Source organism: Peromyscus californicus, unplaced genomic scaffold, assembly GCF_007827085.1.
Source record: "Peromyscus californicus insignis strain IS unplaced genomic scaffold, ASM782708v3 Scaffold_10__1_contigs__length_136768540, whole genome shotgun sequence".
Classification (NCBI taxonomy): domain Eukaryota; kingdom Metazoa; phylum Chordata; class Mammalia; order Rodentia; family Cricetidae; genus Peromyscus; species Peromyscus californicus.
The window spans coordinates 2,203,826-2,216,710 of NW_026294391.1; positions in this window are offsets into that span (position 1 = coordinate 2,203,826).

Consider the following 12,885-nt stretch of genomic DNA (forward strand, 5'->3'; position numbering starts at 1 on the left):
AAACTTCCATAATAAAAATAAAAATAGAGGGCTGGAGAGATGGCTCAGAGGTTAAGAGCACTGACTGTTCTTCCAGAGGTCTTGAGTTCAATTCCCAGCAACCACATGGTGGCTCACAACCACTTATAATGAGATCTAGCACCCTCTTCTGTATACATAATAAATAAATAAATCTTAAAAAAATAAAAATAATAATAAATAAAAATAAAGAAATGGCACTAAATGGTAATTCCAATTGACACAAAGAAATAAAAATCTCCAGAAAAAGTAGCTATGTAGGTATATATACAATACAAATATACTTTGAAATCTCCAACAGGTTTAAAACATGCAAGATTACATAAAATAATTATACAACTCTGTTTTCTATACTTATAACATATAAACATATAATACCTCTGAAAATAATACCACAAGAGGTAGAAAGAAGCAGATATATTGATGCAAAGTTTTTGCATTTCGTAAGTTAGCATTAAGTCTCATCCCCAGCCCTGTAGCAGGAAACCTGCTGTGGTCTCCCTTTCCTCTCTGACCCCATTTTCAGTGGATCACAAACATCTTCCCCAATCTTCTTTCCCCCAACTCATCTAGCTATCCCAGCCTCCAACACCAGCACGTATTCCCTGGAAACATAGAAGGTGAGCAGGCTAGGGAGATAGGTAAGCCAACTGAAGACCTTCACCACTCCCTTTTCCCCTGCAAGTCCAATTCCTCAGTCTCATCCCTAGCTCTGTAACAGAACACCTGTTGCAGCTTTCCTTCTGTTCCTGTCCACATTTCCTATGGATACCACAGGACTTCCTCTCCAAACCTACATCCCCCAACTCATTGCTTTATCTCAGTTTCCAACTCCAACAGGCATTCCCACAGGCCATACCTGCCAGAAAACCAGGTAGGCTGCTCACAGATCTTCACTCTCCCTCCTCTCCTCCATATTCAATCCATAAATTCTCATCCCCAGCTCTGCAGCAGAACATCATGGCAGCCTGCCCTGCCCCTCTGCTCCCATCTGCTGTTCATCTCACAGATACATCTCTTCTAACATCTCTCCACTGCATTCCTTGCTTTTTCCCAGCACCCAAAGACAGCCAGTGTCTCCTGCTAACCTAAGGACCTCTCCTACCAGGGCAACAACAAGTAGGCTGAAGGTGGAACCACACTTCTGCTGCTGCTCCTAGTCCCCTCAGTTTCATCTCCAGCTCTGTAGCTGGGAAACTGCTTCGGCCTCTCTTTCCTCTCTGATCCCATCCACAAGAGATCATAAAGACCTTATTTCCAGCCTTCCTTCCCCCAACCCATCCCAGTATCCCAGCCTCTGACACCAGCAGGCATTCTCTGTGAACACACTAGCTGAACAGGACAGGAACATAGGCAACACATAGCCATCACACTTTTTGGAAGTCCAGAAAGGAAACAGACACCTTGTGGAACAAAACTCCCACCCAACAAAGAGAAATTCAGAAATCAGCACCTAGACCTGTAACCATCCCAAACCCATATGCCTAGATGCCATCATAAAAATAAAATAATAGCCAGGGCAGTATGTTTCCACTAGAGCCCAGCTATCCTACCACAGCAGGACCTGAATATTCCAGCATAGTTTAAGAAAAAAGACCTTAAAACCAAGTATATAAAGGTGATAGACGTTCTTAAAGAGGAAATGAAAAAATACCTTAAAGAAATCCAGAAAAACACACACACAAAAAAAAAACCAATGGAAGGAAATGAATAAAACAGTTCAAGACCTGAAAATAGAAATAGAATCAATAAACAAAACAGAAAATGAGGGAATTCTGGAAATGAAAATTTAGGAATTCAAACAGGAACTAAAGAGGCAAATGGAATACAGTGGAATACAAGAGATAGAAGAAATAGTCTCAGAAACTATTTCTTCTGAAGAAGAAACAACTGAAGAAATGGATACATCAGTCAAAGAAAATCTTAAATCTAAAAAACTCCTGACACAAAACACCAAGGAAATCCAGTACATTATGAAAAGACAAAATTCGGAATAATAGAAATACAAGAAAGAGAAGTATCCCACCTCAAAGGCCCAGAAAATATTTTCAACAAAATCACAAAAGATGCCAGCCCAGAATACTGTGCCCAGCAAAACTTTCAATCACAATGGATGGAGAAAACAAGATATTCTGTGATAAAGCCAAATTTAAACAATATCTTTCTACAAACCAAGCCCTACAGAAGGTGCTAGAAGGAAAATTCCAACTGAAGGAGCTTAACTACACCCATGAAAACACAAGAAATAAACTTATACCAGCAAAATCAAAAGAAGGGAAACACACACACTTACACATATACACACACACATCACCACCACCACCCATCACCACCACCAAAAACAACAACAAAATAACAAGAATCAATAATCATTGGTTATTGATATCTCTTAATATCAATGGTATCAATTCTCCAATAAAAAGACAAGGACTAACAAAATGGATGCAAAAAACAGGATCCATACTTCTGCTGCATCCAAGAAACACACCTCAATATCAAGGAAAGGCATTATTTCAGCATCAAATGTTGGAAAGAGATATTCCAAGCAAATGAACCCAAGAAGGCATAGCCATTTTAATATCCAACAAAATAGACCAGACCAAAATTAATCAAAAGAGATGAGGAAGAACACCATATATTCATCAAAGGAAAAATCCACCAACAGGACATTGCAATTCTTTAAAAAAATTTTATTTATGTATGTGAGTGCTGTATTTTTATGTGTGCCTGCACAACAGAAGAGAACATCAGATAAGTGTTTATGAGCCATTATGTGGTTGTTAGGAATTGAACTCAGGACCTCTTAATCACTGGGCCATCTCTCCAGCCCTAGACATTACAATTCTTAACATATATGCATCAAACATAAGGGAAACCAAGTTTGTAAAAGAAAAACTACTATAGCTTATATAGAATATTGACCTTCACATGCTGATAGTGGGAGACTTCAATATTATACTCTCACCAATGGACAGATCATCCAGACAAAAACTAAACAAAGAAATGCTGGAGCTAACAGAAATTATGAACCAAATGAGCCTAAAAGATATATACAAAATATTTCACCCCAACAAAAAGAATAAACTTTTTCTTTGTATCTAATGGAACTTTCTCCAAAATTGATCTTTTAATACAGCTCCTCATGTTACAGTGACCTTCAGCCATAAAATTATTTTACTGCTATTGTATAACTGTAATTTTGTTTACTGTTATGAATAGTAAAATAGATATCTGATATGCAAGACATCTGATATGTGAATCCCAAAGGAGTTGCAACCCACAGGTTGGGAACTGCTGCTCTAGAACAAAAACAAGTAATCATACCCAAGAGGTGTAGATGGCAAGAAATAATCAGACTTGGAGCTGAAATCAATACAATAGAAACAAAGAGAACAATATGAAGTATCAACAAAACAAAGAGTTTGTTCCTTGAAAAAATCCACAGGATAGACAAACCCTTATCCAAATGGGAGAGAGAGAGAGGAGAGGAGAGGAGAGGAGAGGAGAGAGAGAGAGAGAGAGAGAGAGAGAGAGAGAGAGAGAGAGCGAGCAAAGGAACAAAATCAGAAACAAAAAAGGGGACATAACAACAGATTCTGAGGAAATCCAGAGAATCATAAGGACATACTTTAAAACCTGTACTCTATAAAATTGAAAAACCTAAACAAAATGGATAATTTTCTCAATAGGTCCCACTTACAAAAGTTAAATCAAGATTAGATAAGCAATTTAAATATACCTATAACCCCTAGTGAAATAGAAGCAGTCATTAAAAGTCTCCCAACCCAAAACAGTCAAAGGCCAGATGGTTTTAGGGCAGAATTCTATCAGACATTTGCTGTGGGATGTTCTGTATGTCAAATGTGTTGCTGATTAGTCAATAATTAAAACACTGATTGGCCATTGGCTAGGCAGGAAGTGTAGGCGGGACAAGGAGGAGAATAAAGCTGGGAAGTGGAAGGCTGAGTCAGAGAGACACTGCCAGCCGCCACGATGAGAAACAGCATGTGAAGATGCCGGTAAGCCACGAGCCATGTGGCAAGGTATAGATTTATAAAAATGGATTAATTTAAGCTGAAAGAACAGTTAGCAAGAAGCCTGCCATGGCCATACAGTTTGAAACCAATACAAGTCTCTGTGTTTACTTGGTCGGGTCTGACGGCTGTGGGACTGGCAGGTGAGAGAGATTTGCCCTGACTGTGGGCCAGGCAGGAAAACTCCAACTACAAATGGCGCCCAACGTGGGGCAAGAGTTTCCACCTAAAAACTGAGAAAAAAGATTCTAAAACGGAGCCAAAAACAGCTTCCTAATTGTCTCTCCCAAATGAGCAGCAGCTGCTGGTTTGAGCTACTGGTGGGTTCTCAGTGTGCGAGCTTGACCTGCAGTATGGCGGGAATGAGGCCTCTGCAAGTGGCACATTAAGCTGCATGGTGGATTTAGCCTTTGCTAGTGCAAAACAACAAAAAAAAGAGGTTTCTGGGCTACACGCTGCTTGGCTAAAAGCATAGACCCCCGATAGCTCCCAGAGCTGGCGGTAAACCATGGCCATGTTGGGAAGCTGAGGTGGGTGGATCCAGCAGCCACAGCTGCTGCAGTTTAAGGCAATAGATTCACAATAAGACAGATTCAGATGTAATAGTTTACAATGTGTGTAAAAGATACGTAGGCTTGAAAGAGACAAAAAAGATGATATATAGAGTTATAGAAATAAATACATAGTTTTAAAAAATAAAGTCTTTAAAGAGACAGTAAAGGTAGTATAAAAAATAAGCCACGTAAAAATGGATATTACACAGAGAATCTGCATTGTGTTGTCTTTGGGACTTTTAACTGCAGAAAAATATTTGATTGTAAAAGCTGTTGAGTTATGCCAAAATGTATATTTTAAAGGTATCTTGACTTCAAAATTTGAATATAAGGATATGTTACTTTGGAAAGGAGACTCTGCTTTTGTTCCCACAGAAAGCCAAAGGCTATGGATTTGTTCCAGATTAAGACACATCAGGTTTGACCAGCCAAGACCCCCTGAAAGGTCTCCGATGACACCATGGCCCAGATGATCCAACATCCAGAATGGTTTGAAGGCAACTGGCTCAGACGATACACCCTCATGGACTTTTCCATGATCCTAAAATTTTCTTTGTATCCCCATAAGATACAGCGCCCCCCTCCAGCAGGAAGTAGTAAGAGAAGCTACGCCCAAATTCCCAAATTATATGTAATTTTACTTTGTTAAGGTTAAAACCTTCCTTTTTTTTAAAAAAAAAAAAGGGGGGGAAGTGCTGTGGGATGTTCTGTATGTCAAATGTGTTGCTGATTAGTCAATAATTAAAACACTGATTGGCCATTGGCTAGGCAGGAAGTGTAGGCGGGACAAGGAGGAGAATAAAGCTGGGAAGTGGAAGGCTGAGTCAGAGAGACACTGCCAGCCGCCACGATGAGAAACAGCATGTGAAGATGCCGGTAAGCCACGAGCCATGTGGCAAGGTATAGATTTATAAAAATGGATTAATTTAAGCTGAAAGAACAGTTAGCAAGAAGCCTGCCATGGCCATACAGTTTGAAACCAATACAAGTCTCTGTGTTTACTTGGTCGGGTCTGACGGCTGTGGGACTGGCAGGTGAGAGAGATTTGCCCTGACTGTGGGCCAGGCAGGAAAACTCCAACTACAGACATTCAAAGAAGAGTTAATGCCAATGTTCCTTAAATTATTCCACAAAATAGAAACAGAAGGGATATTGCCCAATTCATATTATGAGGCTACAGTTACCCTATACCCAAACCACATAGACTCAACCAAAAAAAGAATTACAGACCAATTTCCTTCATGAATACAGATGCAAAAATACTCAATAAAATACTTGCAAACCAAATCTGAGGTCACATCAAAATGATCATCCACCATGATCAAGTAGGCTTCATCCTAGAGATGCAGGGGTGATTCAATATACAAAATTTAATACATATAATCCACCATATAAGCAAACTGAAACTAAAAAGCTGTGATCATCTCATTAGATGCAAAAAATTCCTTCACAAAATCCAATACCCCTTCACAATAAAAAGCTTGGTGAGATTAGGGATGCAATGAAGGCAATTCAGCAAACCTATAACCAACATCAAATTAAATGGAGAGAAACTCAAAGCAGTTTCACTAAAATTAGGAACAAGTCATAACACAATTCATGGTAGTCTAAAATAATATAAAATGTCTTCGGGTAACTCTAACAAAGCAAGTGAAAGATTTGTATGACAAAAACTTCAAGTCTTTGAAGAAAGAAATTGGGAAAGATATCAGAGGATGGAAAGATCTCTCATGCTCATGCGAGTAGCATAGTAAAGTAACATAGTAAAGATGGAGTAAAGTAGGAGTAACATAATAAAGATGGCCATTCTACCAAAAGCAATCTACAGAGTCAGTAAAATCTACATCAAAATTGTAACACAATTCTTTACAGTCCTTGAAAGGACAAATCTCAACTTCCCATGTGGAAAAACACAAAAACCAGGATAGCCAAAATAATCCTGAACAATAAAAGAATCCTGGTTTCAACTTGCACTACGGAGCTATAGTAATAAAATCTGCATGGTATCAGCATAAAAACAGACAAGTTGGTCAATGGAATAAAATCAAAGACCCAGACATAAATCTATACAAATATGAACACTTGTTTAAGGATAAATAAGCCAGAAATACACACTAAAAAACAAGGCAGCTTCTTCAACAAATGGTGCAGGTCAAATTGGATGGCTGTATGTAGAAGAATGCAAATAGGTTCATATTTATCATCATGCACAAAACTCAAGTCCAAGTGGACCAAAGACCTCAACATAAAACCAGATACACTGAATCTGATAAAAGAGAACATGGGAATAGCTTTGAATGCATTGGCACAGAAGATGACTTTCTGAACAGAACAATATTGGCATAGGCATTAAGATCAATAATTAATAAATGGGACTTCATGAAAGTTAAAAGCTTCTATAAGGCAAAGGACACTGTCAATAGGACAAAACAACAGCCTACAGAATGGTAAAAGATTTATACAAAGTCCTCATCTGATAGAGGTCTAATATCCAAAATATATAAATAGTCAAGAAATTAAATATTAAAAAATCCAAACAATCCATTTTAAAAATGGTATAAAGATCTAAACAGATAATTCTCAATAGAGGAATCTCAAATGACTGCAAAACGCCCAAAGAAATGTTCAGCATCCTTAGCCATCAGGGAAATGCAAATCAAAGTGACTTTGAGATTCCATTTTATAACTGTCAGAATGGCTAAGATCAAAAACACAAGTGACAGTTCATTCTGGAGAAGATGTGGAACAAGGGGAACACTCCTCCACTGCTAGTGGGAGTGCAAACTTGTACAGCCACTATAGAAATCACTATGGTAGTTCCTCATAAAATTGGGAATCAATCTATCTCAAGACTCAGCTATAGTTCTCTTGGGCATATACCCAAAGCATTCTCCATCCTACCACAAGGACACTTGCTCAGCAACAGCCAGAAACTGGAAACACCCTAGATGTCCCTCAACAGAAAAATGGATAATGTGGTAAATAAATAAAAAAGTGGTACATTTATTTATACAATTGAGTATTACTCAACTGTTTAAAAAATGACATCAGAAAATTTGCAGTCAAATGGATGGAACTAGAAAAAAATCATCCTGGGTGATGTAACCCAAACCCAGAAAGATAAACTTGTAAGTATTCACTTATAAGTGGATATTAGCCGTTAAGTAAATGATAACCAAGCTACAATGTGTAGACCCAGAGAGGATAGGTAAAGAGGAGGGGGATTGTATAGTTCTTCCTGTGAAGGGGAAATAGAATAGATTTTATGAGTGGATTGTGGGTGGGTAGGGATGGGATCAGGTGTGTGGGGGGATGTGGTGGAAGGAGAGAGTTCTGGGAGAGACTGATGGAATTGGAAAGCATTTGGAGATTGTTGTGAAAGCCTAGTGAAGTGGAAACTTCCTAGAATCCATGGGAGTGATCCTAATGAGGAATCCTAGCAATCTTGGATTGGAGTCTCAACTGGCCATCTTTTCTAGCCAGGTGAGGCTTCCAGGGGATGCATTGGGCTTCATTCAGCTAAGTTGTTGGCCAAGGGAGGGGGGTCCCATGGAAATCCCCAAACAACCCAGGCTGATGCTAAGACAAGGGTTGCTCTCCACAAACTGACAGCCAGGCCTCATTACCAAGGACTACATCCACACAACTCATTGAAAATGGAGAAGTCAAGATGGTGCCTACTTGGAGCCTTCACCATTATGTTCTAGTATCATTGGTGTGGGAAGATATTCTTCAGGCAACCAAAAGTGAAATGTGGATACCAGCCCAGCCACAAAACATTTAACCTACAATCTGTCCTGCCTGCAAAATATGCTAGGACAATGGTGGCACAGAACTTGTGGGAGTAGCCAACTAATATCTGATTTGACTTAAGGCTCACTCCATGAGAAGGAACCCATACCTAACACTGCTTGGGTAACCAAGAGCCTGAAACTAGATAGCCAAGGGTAAAACCATATACTACTATCTGAAAAAAAAGTATCAGAAAATGACCCCAGTGATATTCTGCTATATTCATAGATCAGTGCTTATCTAGACATTATCAAAGAGGCTCCCTCCAACAGTAGATGAGAACACATGCAGAGACCCACAACCAGACATTGTACATAGAGAGAGTCTAATCAGGAGGTCTCCATCAAATCCCTCCCCTCAGAGCTCAGGGAATCCCGTGGAAGAGGAGATAGAAAAAGTGTAAGAGCCAGAGTGGGTGGAGGACACCCAAGAACAAGGCCCTCTGTATCAACTAAACAAGGCACAGATGAGCTCACAGATACTGATGCAGTAAGCACAGGGCCTACATGGGTCTGCCTCAGGTCCTCTGCATATATATATTATAATATAATAATAGATTTTAGTTCAGTATTTTTATTAGGATTCTGAGTGTGAGAACAAGTGGATCTTTGACTCCTGTGCCTGTTCTTGGAACTCTTCTTCCTGATGGGTTGCTGTCCAACGCTGATATGAAAGTTTTTGCTTCATCTTTTTTTGTAATGAGAGACAGAAAGGGAGTGGATCTGGAGGGTAGGTTAGGTGAGGAAGGAGCTGTAAGGAATAGAGATAGGGTAAACTAATCAGGGTATATTGTATGAGAAAAGAATCTATTTTCAATAGAAGGAAAAAAGTAAGTTAGCATTAACATGAAATAAATAGTGACAAATGAAAATGTATAATTTAATCCCTTAAAGCAATAACTAAGAAAATATCTCAGTCATAAAATGCAATTCAACGGTAAAGGCAGTATAAACAAGAATAGATACATTGCTAGATGTACACAAGTTATCAAAATAAATTCAGGAATAACCACAGAATCTTGCTAAATTTATAATAAGCAAGACATGAAATTAGTCATTGAAATTTTGCCCACACAGAGAAGTCTGGGCTCAGATGGTTTCACTGATAAATTCTATGTAATACTAAAGAAGAATTAGTATTTTCTTTTGTTTTTTTGGGGTAGAGTTTCTCTGTTTAGCCTTGGCTCTCTTGTAACTCTCTCTGTAGACCAGACTGGACTTGAAATCAGAGATCGACCTGCCTCTGCCTCCTGAGTGCTGGGATTAAATGCATGTGCCACCATGCCTGGCTAAAAATTAGTATTTCTACAATTTATTCTTAAGAACTTTCAGAAAATAGAAAAAAATATTAATTACCCTGATTCCAAAGCTGGACAAACACACATAAGAAGAATATAAATATTGAACCCTTAACAAAATATACTAGCAAATATAAGCATGTATTATATTAAAAAGTTGTACATTGTATATGACCAAGTGGAATTTATCTAAAAAATGTGAGTTGTTTTATCATTTAATAATAAATATAATAAACCCTATTAATGGGATAAAATAAGTGCAATAATCTGAGTAGATATTGAAGAACGTTTGATGAAATTAAAAACCCATTTGTAAATTTGAAATGCCCTATGAGGAAGCTAGTATAGAGAGGAAATTTCCTCAGCTACTTGAAATTTATGAAAGACTTATCATTAACATAATATCTACCAAAATACCCCCCAAAAAACAACCTAAAACTTGGAACAAGGCAGGAACAGTCTACTTTTATTATTTTATTCACCATTGAACTGATGTTCCAGTCAATGCAACAAGAAAAGAAAATTAAGGTTTCTGCATTGGAAAGCAGTAATAAAACTCTCTTAATTTACAGACAATAAAATCCCAAGTGTAAAATATCTTAATGAATCAACAACAACAAAAAATTATTAGAACAAGTAAGTTCAGAAGTTCTAAAACTAATATACAAAATTCAGTGTATTTTAAGCACTAGCTACCTGATATGGGTGCTGGGAACTGAATTCTGGTCTTCTGTAAGAACAGTAAGCACTCTTAACCACTGAGCCATGTCTCCAATTCCTTCTTCACTATTTTTAACAGTAAGGGACTAAGATCTTGTTTGAGGTATCTTCCAGAATTTGCTCACTGAGTTCCTGGAAACGAATTGCTCTTAACAGTTGAATATTACACAAACTTGGAGTTTAAAGTGCTAGAATAAGGGCCTTCAACTAAAAAGGGTAAAGCACAATTGCTACTGGGCTCTCCTAGGCTGACTTGGAGAAAATGTATTTTTCCGTTTGAGATATAATTTTCACTCAGGGCACAGAAAAAGAGAGTCTCTTAGAGAAGGCTTACATTCACTAAAATGCTTAATTTCACTTCTTTCTGCTGATGTTGAGTCAAATGTACTTTTACGTGATTGCTGAAAGCGAAGAGTGACTGTGGCCACATGGGGGCAGCAGACACTTGGCTTTTTCTGGAAGAGAGGCCGTCCACGTTAATTCTCTTTGATCTATGAGCTTTTTCTGGACTGCCAAACTGGGAGTAAAGACTTTCACTAGAATGTCAATGCTCCAAATCTCACATGATAATCAGAAATTGCTAAAACTTAGCTCTTCTGTTCAGCATGGTGGTGCAAACCTGTAATCCCAGTGCCTGTCTGCACGTCCTCCCATCATGATCTTGATGTCCCTTGCCTGCAGAATCTCTCCTCTCTCTCTTCAATTGGATTCTCAGAGCTCAGCCTGGTGCCTGGCCGTGGATCTCCGCATCTGCCTCCATCAGTCACTGGACAAAGGCTCTATGATGACAACTAGGTTATTTGCTAAGCTGGTCACTAGAGTAGACCGGCCCAGGCACCCTCTGGACCACTGCCAGCAGACCAAGGTGGGGTCAACCTTGTGGATTCCTGAGAGCCTCCTCAGTACCCTGCCTCTTCCTATTCCCATGATGTCTTCATCTATCATGGTATCTTCCTCCCTGCCCTCCCACTCTGTCCCTGTTCCAGCTTGACCCTCCCATTTCCCTATGTTCTCATCCCCCACTCCTCGCCCTCTGCCACCCACCCCCCACACCCAATCCGCTCATGTAGTTTTCATCCACTTCTCCTTCACAGGGTCATCCATGTGTCCCTCCTAGGGTCTTTCCCTGTTAGCTAGCCTCTCTGGAGTTGTGAGTTGCAGTCTGGCCATCCCTTCCCTCCTGTTTAGTATCCACTTATGAGTGAGTACATACTATGTTTGTCCTTCTGAGCTACACGAGTGGAAGCCCATGAACTGTGGACTGGTGGCTGTGGAGCCCCCATGGGACTGGACTAGGCCCTCTGGATATGGAAGATGATTGTTTGGCTCGAACTTTTTGGGGGGCACCCAGGCAGGGGGATCAGGATCTGTCCCTGGTCTATGGACAGGCTTTTGGGAATCCAGTGCCTGTGGTGTGACGCCTTGCACAGCCTTGGTGCAGTGGGAAGGGGCTTGGACCTGCCTAGGCTCAGTGTGCTGGGCTCTGATGACTCCCCATGGGAGACCTTGATTTGGGGGATGTGGGGGTGTGGGGTGGCTTGGAAAGAGGGCTGAGGGTGGGAGGAGGGAGGAGGGGGGATCTGTGGTTAGTATGTGGAATGAGTAGAAAATTTCTTAATAAAGAAAAATGAAAAAAAATCCCAGTGCCTGGGGACTGAAGCAGGGGGATTGTGAGTTCAAGGCCAGCCTAATCTATGTAGCAAGACTCTGCATCAAATAAATTAAATAAATATATAAATGGATTAATGAATGAATAAATAAATAGAATTTTCTTTTTCATTTATAATGGTTGCCTTCTTCTTAGCGGTCACTAAGGGTACAAGACTGTTGCTTAGCTACTAGAATATTCTTGGACAATCATAGTCTTTATTATTTGGAGCATAATAAATGTTGATTGTGTTGGGCATTCTCAGACGACAACGACTCCAACTCAGTGCACTGTCTTTAATCTTAGACCATCTCATCTAGAGGAAGAATTGCATTTCTTGAGCAGTACACTGTTTACCAGATCTGTACATTTTATATGGTTCTTCAGTCTCTGGCATCTCATAGCACTTTGTAAGTTGTTGACTCTGGGAGAAGCAAAGTTGACACAGTCACTTTTCTCTACCATCATGGTGCTGCAGGTGGAGGTTTGAGTTTAGACATTATAGGGAACAGTGGTGAAACTAGGATACCTGTGCATAGTATTCCATCATCCACCCTGTTGCCTAGCAGCACAAACATTAGGCTCTCATGGATGAAGGGAAGGTATTTGTGTCCTCACTAGCAGTTGCCTAATTAGCTCTTTCACTAGCCCCACCCCCATTTGTTTTAATGTGCTTTAGAGGCTGCTGGGAATGGAATCCAGGGTGCCACACATGCCAGTCTAACAGTCTACCACTGAACTAGACTCCAGTCCTGTGTGAATGCTTTGTAAATGCCTGCTTTTCCTTGGGTGTTTTGTCTACCTGGGTTCATTTAGTATTTG